This window comes from Dendrobium catenatum, unplaced genomic scaffold, assembly GCF_001605985.2.
Source record: "Dendrobium catenatum unplaced genomic scaffold, ASM160598v2 original_scaffold_61322, whole genome shotgun sequence".
Taxonomy (NCBI): Eukaryota; Viridiplantae; Streptophyta; class Magnoliopsida; order Asparagales; family Orchidaceae; genus Dendrobium; species Dendrobium catenatum.
The window spans coordinates 979,394-987,914 of NW_021379772.1; the positions used below are offsets into that span (position 1 = coordinate 979,394).

The 8,521-nt window shown below is 39.2% G+C and overlaps 1 non-coding gene across 1 annotated transcript; it reads right to left on the reverse strand.

Moving 5' to 3' along the window:
- Positions 1-5,935: 5,935 nt before the first annotated feature.
- Positions 5,936-7,510, reverse strand: LOC110112957. The gene is made up of 2 exons (XR_003699524.1): positions 6,672-7,510; positions 5,936-6,593 (listed from the first exon to the last, which is right to left on the reverse strand). It is a non-coding gene; the product is annotated as an uncharacterized LOC110112957 (transcript).
- Positions 7,511-8,521: the final 1,011 nt, after the last annotated feature.

Consider the following 8,521-nt stretch of genomic DNA (forward strand, 5'->3'; position numbering starts at 1 on the left):
CTGATTGCTAGGAGTATCTCTGTTAATCCTATATGTATTTTTTGTAAAGCTGAAAGAGAAACATCTGACCATCTGTTCTTTCAATGCGATTTCTCTTTCAATATCCTCAAGAGCTTCATGCCTAGGATGAACTTTATGCTGCTTCAACCGAACCTTTGGCAAGTTTTTATTGATGTTGATGATAGGGAAACTGATAGAAGCAGGAAGAATTTTTGCTTCCTTTTAATTTCTGCTATTGTTTATTTCATTTGGAAAGCTTGGAATGACCGGATTTTTGGTGATTCTTCTGAAAGCCATGCAAACATTGCTTTGAAAATCAAAAGGGTTGTTTACCTCAAATGCTATAAGAAGAAATGCTTCAGCTCTATACAGATTTTATCTTCCTGATACTGGCCTCTTATGTTTGGAAGGCCTGCTGGACTGCTCCTCCTCACAATCTCCGTTTTTTGGTGTCTCTGGACGGTCAATTCTGGCAACCAGCGACTGGCGTTTTGAAGGACGATGATGATGACAATCCTACTATTCTCCCCTTGGATGGCCTTGGATCGGGGCCTTTTTGGCAACCAGGGGATCTGTTCATCCTTTTGGATGATTTTGGCTAGCCTCTGTATTCTTTGGGATTGCGCTGAGTCCTTTGCATTTCTTTCTTTACCTTTTTTACTTATAGTTTTTGCTTGTTCTGCAGCCTGGCTGTTAGTTTTGTCATTTGCTCCTCTTTTGTTGGTTGCAAATGATTTTTTTACTATTGTAATTTGTTTCCTTCATTAATGAAATGGGCTGATGCCCCAAATATTCCCAAAAAAAAAAAAAAAACTTTTGTCAGCTCATTTGTCAGCATTTGTCTCCAATTGATTCCATAAGGACAAAGGCAATAGAGTGCAAATCGCACTCAAAGTTTTTCTTGGGGAAATTAGGGGCGTAGCCCATTCATTAATCATAAAAAGGAACAATTACAAGTAAAAGAGTAAGGAAAAAGGAGAGCAACATAACTCAAACAAAAAGGAGCAAGTGCTCTACAGCAACGACAATGCTAAAAAGCAAGACCTATGGCAAAGCCCAATAAAGAAGGATAAAAAAAACAAAATAACAAAACACAAAATGCAAAATGCCTGGACTCAGGTATAAAATAGCTCTCGCAAAATGTTGCGTCATCAAAAATTGGCTCCCTTGGTTGCCCGAAGGCCGTCCAAAGGGATGCCTGGACGGGAAAACATCATCGTCCGAGGCATAAAAAAATCCCATCCAATTAAGCCAAAAAGTCGCACCATCAATACTCGAAGGCAACCCGATTGTTACAGAACTGTATAACCAGCACCAAATCCTGATGAAGACAGTCCAGCAAAGCAAGTCTTCAAGAAGAAAACAATCCCAAGCATTCAGATTGTCCACATTCCCAAAATACAGCCAAAAAAACAGAGGGAGCTCCAGATTCACAGTAATCCCAATAACAAAAAGAAGACTAGATAATCTCATACAACCGCATACAACGGCATCAACAGAAAATGCCAGATTCCAAAACCATAAACATAGCCTTAACCAAAAGCTTCAAGAACTATTCCGGCCACCATCAACATTCCGAATCCAATCTCTCAGATACAGCACAGTGAATTGCATATTAATGCATTTGGTTAAGCATTTCTTTAAAAATGTCCCCATTCTTCCAGAAATAAATTTGGGGCTCTTTCTTTGTAGTACTCTCTGTCCACGCAAAAACCAATGATTAATAGTGCTCCTTGGTATTATCAGTATGTGACAATGATTAGTATCCAAAATAACAATAAGATCAAGATAAATTTGAATTTGATTAGAAGGATTTTCTGTGCTGGCTACTTTGAGCTGGTGTTTAAGAAAAGGTGTTGATTTTGAAGGCTTGTTCTAAGCTGAGCAGCTAATTAAATAATAAAAGTTAAAGTTCACGTGAAAGGCGTGAAAGGCATGCTGCTATTTCCACCTAGAGAACTCCGACTGGCAAATTTCATATAAAGGGGGGCTGATTTGTCTGGCCAGCACACTTACGACTATTGGAGAAGGCAGTCCTTGGCTCTGCACAGCTTTAGATGTGCGTATAAGGATAGAGCTACTTGGAAGAGCAGGCTTCGTCGTTGGATCTCGTCGGCAAGAGTCGTCAGGTGTGGAGTCCACCTGCTTGAATCCGGCAAGAGTGAAGGCAGCAAGCAGAAGAAATGTTTGTGAGTTTTTGTTGGAGGCAGAGCGGACAGCGGAAGAGTTGAGGTAGTGGGAGATGACGATTTGTTGAAGGCCTCCCTCTTTTTTTTTTGAAGTGGACGATCTTCTGCCTTAAAGAGTCGAAGCCAAAAGCAATCTCTACTTTGCTTGCATTTGCTTTGATTTAACCACGCAAGGTGGAGGTGAAGGTAAGCAGTCATTAAGGATTGACATAACAAAGTATTTGTCTGGACGAGGTATTGCATTTAATGTGTTTGACTTTCTATTTTTTCTAATTAGTTCCCGCTTTTGCTGAAATTTCTTTTTTAAAACTAAAAGCTATATTGGTGCTTGGTCATTTGAGCGTTAATTTAATATGACAATACAGAATTAATCGGGTCAGAAGATTGCCTGGATTTACGTGCTAATTTTCTTGATATTCGTGCACATCGCATCATTTAATGTGTCAATTTTACCGAACATCAAAATTAGACAAATTAGTAGTGGATTTAGGGTATTGTCGATGTTCCGGTCGCAATGACATAGTCCGTTTCTCGATCGGACGTCATTTGGGTGATGCCGAAGATAATTTTTGCACTGGACCGTCTCGATTTGCGTGCACAACCTTAATTAAACAAATTGATAGTGCATTTAGGGTATTGCCGATTCTTTGGACACAACGATGCAGTCCGTTTCACAATCGGACATTGTTTGAGCATGCTGAGGGTAATTTTACATGGGGACCACCTCGATTTGCGTGCACCACCCCAATTGAATAAATTGGTAGTGTATTCAAGATATTTTTAGTGTTCTGAACACAACGGCGCAGTCCGTTTTATGATCGGGCATCGTTTGAGTAACACCGAGGCCAATTTTTGCAATGGACCACCTCGATATGCGTGCACAACCTCAACTAAACAAATTGGCAGTGCATTTAGAGCATTACCGATGTCCCGGACACAACGATGCAGTCCGTTTCACGATCGGACATCGTTTGAGCATGCCAAGAGTAATTTTGCATGGGGACCACCTCAATTTGCGTGCACCACCTCAATTAAATAAATTGGTAGTGCATTTATGGTATTTTTGGTGTTCCGAACATAACGACGCAGTCCGTTCGTCAATTTGGCGTCATTTGGGTAGAGTCAAGTAAACTTTTCTTGAAATTTGTGCTTTACCTCGAAATGCGTGTTGACCTCGCATGCTTTAATTTGAATAAATTGGATGTCATCTGTAAGTATTTAGGATATTTTGAATGTAGTGGCGAAGTTTGTTTTTCGATCAGACTTTGTTTCGTCAACGCCGAGGCCAATTTTCTTGATATACATGTTTTGTCTCGAAATTTGTGCCACCAATTTGGATGATCCAAATTAAACATAGAAGACGTAGTTTTTTTTTAGTATTCACAATATTCCGGTCGTAATGGCGAAATCTGTTCGTCAATCCGACGTCGTTTAATCAGCGTCACACTTTAATTTCGGGTGTCGGTCGTCCCTTTTGACCGATCTCATCCGACTCGATTTTGACGGGCCTCAACTTAGCAAAATTTGCCATCCGTTTGGCAATCAGAGATCGTTTGACCCTTTAAGTGATGCATTGTATCAACCCACGCCTTGCTCGACCCGCCACCTTTGTCCTTTTTGCACATAGTTTAAGTAATAGGGGGTCAACAGAGTCTTATGGACCTAATGAGCAACTCCAAGGTTTTAGGTTGGCTTGGCAAAGCTTGGAGTGTTGAATTTGGCATAGGTTTAGTGTAAGGTTGATTTGGTCAACCAGGGTTGACTTGGTAAACCAAGGTTGGCCAAGGGTTTGAGTTAGGTCCAAAACATTCACTTTGATGATTTTAGTGGTGTTATCAAGCCAAGAGAATGCCATTTGATTTGAAAAGCTTATTTAAATCCTTAGGAGACACCTTGGTTAACCATGGTTGACCTAGTCAACTAAGTCAAAGCAAGGATTGGATTTGTATTAAATGCACTCCTAATGATGCCTAGGATGCATTGGAAATGGTTTCATGGCTTGATATGGTTGAGCCATGTTGAAGTTTAGGGAAAACTCCAACTTTCCCCTTAAGGGGCTATAGGGTCAAGTAGACCCATGGTCAACATTGAGTTATAATTAGGGCACACCAAAAATTTAGTTATGGTTTTAACATGTCATGAGGATGGCTATGGACATTTTGGAAGGTTTTGGAGGAGGTCCCAAGATCAAATTCCATAGGGTGGAAGGTCTAGTTGCATAAATTATAAAAATTTGAAGGTTTTACAGTCTTTGAATTTCAATTCAGTTTTAGGGGTTAGAGAACTTGGATTGGCCTCAAATTTATAGGGTTGGCCCTAGAGACATGCATAATCAATATGCAACTAAAAAATCATGAATCCAAGATCATTTGATTTGGTTTTGAGGTGATTGAAAAATCACCCCAAAAGGGTTATAAAACATGGGCTTTTGGCCTTGAGTTTAAGTTTGAGATTTTGGATTTGATCTTGATTTTGGGTTTAGTCTTGATTGATGAACCTCATGCAAAGAGTGAGGTCAACACCATGGCATCCGTAGATCTAAGTTGACCAACACTATTAGATTCAGCCCCAACCTAGGTGGACCAGAGCTGAGTCGTCGAGAGGCATTGCAGACGAAACGGACGAGAGAGTAGTCGAGCGACATTATAGGCAGAACGGAAGAGGGAGCGAAAAAAAACGGCCTGCGAGCGATTCATTATACTAGCGTGCGGGAGACTAAGCAGGCTTTCCGATTTTGGAGGGGGAAAAATGTGAAAAAAATCTTAGTTGGGGCAAAAAATAAGAAGCAAGAGATAAAGTATCAACTAACCTTTATTATACTGAAAGTTCTTATTTTTAGAGGGGGCAATTGCCGCCCTCATCTACCCCACTCAACTATAGAGGATTCCGCCCTTGGTGGCACCTCCATTGGTGATGTTCTTGAGATTGCATATATGTTATAAATATGGACGTGTGGATGGAGAACAAAATAAAGGGTGCTCCTTTATAATTTTTCCTTTTTTTCGACTAGTTTGTTCCTTAATGAACCCATATATATATATATATATATATATTTCCGATTTTTTTAGAATCATATCAATAAAAGGTTCTTTTTGAATATAATTAACAAAAATCATAGTTCATTAGACGCTTTAAATAATTTTAAAAACTTTTAATTATTCTTTTGGGCTGGTCTTTTAGGTTATTTGAACTCGGATTTAATTTTCTTTTGTATTTGAAGAACCTTCTCATCGAGCTAGTCATTTTGACAAGAAATTTGCTAAAAATGGAGATTTTGTGATGCTCAAATTAATTTTTCTAATTTCGATTGCTCTTGAGCTGAAAAATTATTTAAAAAATTGTGCATTATGAATTCAATTTTGAGAGCCAAGCCACTGCTTGGTGCTCATGAAAAAATATTATTACATGCAATAAAACGGATGCATGAAGAATTGATGTTAAAGAGGGCAAATTATTAGGTACGAAATCTAGATGTGGTTCGGAGACCAACAAAAATGCACCACGTCACCCCAACAATGTACTGCGCTCGGTACTGAGCTCGGGTAGTGAGCTCGGTACCGCGCTCGGCACCTCTCGGTACCGCGCTCGGCACCGCTCGGTACCGAGCTCGGTACCAAACATAACTGGACGGTTCTCCTGTCCCGTGTCTGCACAGAATAATCTCCCGTTAAAGAGAGTCTATGCGCACAAAAAGAGCTTATTGTTTTGCCATTCTATTCATAAATCAAGTAGCATCCCTGCCAAAGAACACAAATCTTATTCTACGTTTCAAGATTTATATGCAGCAATTCTTTGAACTCCAACATCCTTGTTTCACTGTAAAAGGTCCTATGCTTATTAGGCCAATAAGTTAACCACACTTTACCACAGATCTCCCAATCCATTCTCTTGCCTTTTCCTCCCCTGCATATTTTCCACCACACACTTTCTCCATATTCATCTCCAGCAAAAATCACCCCTCCTTGTCTTGTAAAAGGACGATAAGCGCTCGAGTAGCGGTTTCTAAACCATGATCTTGGTCGAAAAATTGCCATTTTTGGTGGCTTTGTGGAGAAAACTTCCCTTCCATTGACTCCATCATGAAGAAACCAATTCAAGGCAGCACTGTCTCCATGCACAGATTGCTCAAACTTCCATGGTTTAATGGCCAGAGTAACAGTTTCAGACGCTGAAACTTTAAGCCCCAAATAGGAGCCTGGTGGTTCAAATGAGCCCTCAACTCCTTTCTCTACTCCAACTTCATGGAGTGGGTTATCAGAAGATTTACTTACTGAAACTGAAATTACATCAGTCTGAAGAGTTGGGGCTAGTTGCAGCAAGATTCGGGAAGGGAAGTGCTTTTCTTCAGATCCATAGCCTTGTTTTGACATCAACTTTTCAGAAACAAGCTGGTTCACATCACACCTGTAAAGAATAAAATGAAGCTGTTGTATTTTAAAAACTATATGAAAATAGATAAACTCTTTTGAAACTAATACAAACCTTATATTATCTACTTTAACCACCACATCAATCCAGTACTCGCGAAATATGACTTTGTAAGTGAATTGTATCACACCTTCAAGCTGTTGGTAGTTCAGAGAGAAATTCAAACGGCTATCATGTGTGTTATTACCTTGATTGTTGGAAATCATGGCTGTAATTGGGCAATATAGTTGAACTTTCCATAGCCCAACAGTTGAAAAGGATTAAGCAAAGAAAGGTGATGGCAAGCTTAAAGATAGATTTGAACTCCTGTTCTCCATGATCCAATTTGTTATGGCCTAAGTTCACTGATCTCATCCATTGTTCTTCAAGGTTGGAGCCAAGGATTCTTACCAGTTGCTTCATTGATTCTTGTGAGTTTCTTCTGTATAATCGAAGACTCAATTCTTCTATGCTTCGAAATCGTAGATCTTGGGGAGCTTCATAGATACATACTCTGATACTAGGAGAGCTAAAGTAAGAAGAGCTAGGTTGAATATATCTTTGCAATCCTTGTCAATTAGCATTCCAGGAATAGAAATGGAAGATTTCTTGTATGATTCATATTTGAGGACCCCTGCAATTATGCCACATAGAAGAAGCTGCATGGTTTTTGAATCAAAAGACTTGTCTATGATTTCTTTGATGTGCAAGGAATTAGAAGATCAAAGAGTTATGTGAGAGTTGAAATATGCTGTAAGGGAGAAAATTACATGTGGGTTATGGCCATGAATATTTCTAATGACTCTAAGGTTCAAGGATGGCTGAGATGGTTCTGATCTATAAATGCAGAAGCATTGGGTATCTGAATTCCATTATGAGGCTGGAGGAAGGCTAACGAGCCATCCCCATACATCAAGAACAGAATTAGAAGCCAAGGCATTTTTTATTGACTCCTTGATTCACGCATTTATAATATTGATTTCAATGAAAAGAGATAAGAGGTTCTTTACAAAGTGTAAAGGAACTAAATTCAATTCCATTTGATCTTACAAACATTTGAATAATGTAAATATTATCTCAAAGAGGTCGAATTGTGCAAGAGAAGAACTTGCTAAATTCTGAAGATGTTTTTGTTTTACTTTAGTTCTTTTCTCTATTGACTAAGAACATAAAGCAAGATTCTCTCTTGTGCATGAAGGCTTCTCATGATTTTTTCTCCCTTTTAGGAGAAACTACTGTTGGGGAGAAGTAAACCACGCAATGAAACAAAATAGAAATAGAAAATTGCAGTGGAAAGAAAAAAACACACACACCAGGGTTTAATGTGGAAAAATCCAAAATCAGGAAAAAACCACACAACCATATCACAGCTAGAAATCTATTATGAACATTGGGAACTAGTGCATATCTCTTTTCTCTCTCACTCTTACCTTGTCTCTCTTCTCTCAAGCACATTTTTTACACAAGAACAAACCAAGAGACACACACTAAAAACCAGAAAATATTGTTCAATTCTATTGTATGATGTCTGTATGACTGTGCCATAGTGCCGGGGTCTAGAGTACCACAACACCCCTTGGCAGCGCAGCTGTGTTGAGGTTTGGAGTGCTATAGGGCTCCGCTCTATGTCTTTTTCCACCAAACCATATAGTGCCAGGGTGCTTGAGTACATAACGTCGGGGCATTGTATGGAAAATATTTTTTTGAGTGCAAATCACAAGAACCCATGTAGGAGGAGAACTTCCTACAACCTCCAGTAAGCCTGACATACTGAATTGAGGCCCAAGGCAGCAATACAACCTGATTGATCGGCATAATTAGATTATGCACAAAGCTAACAACTATTATGTGAACATAGCTCTTGTGAGCAGTGGTCTACATTATTCTACACAGATATGATAATATAAACTCATTACGTTAAAGTA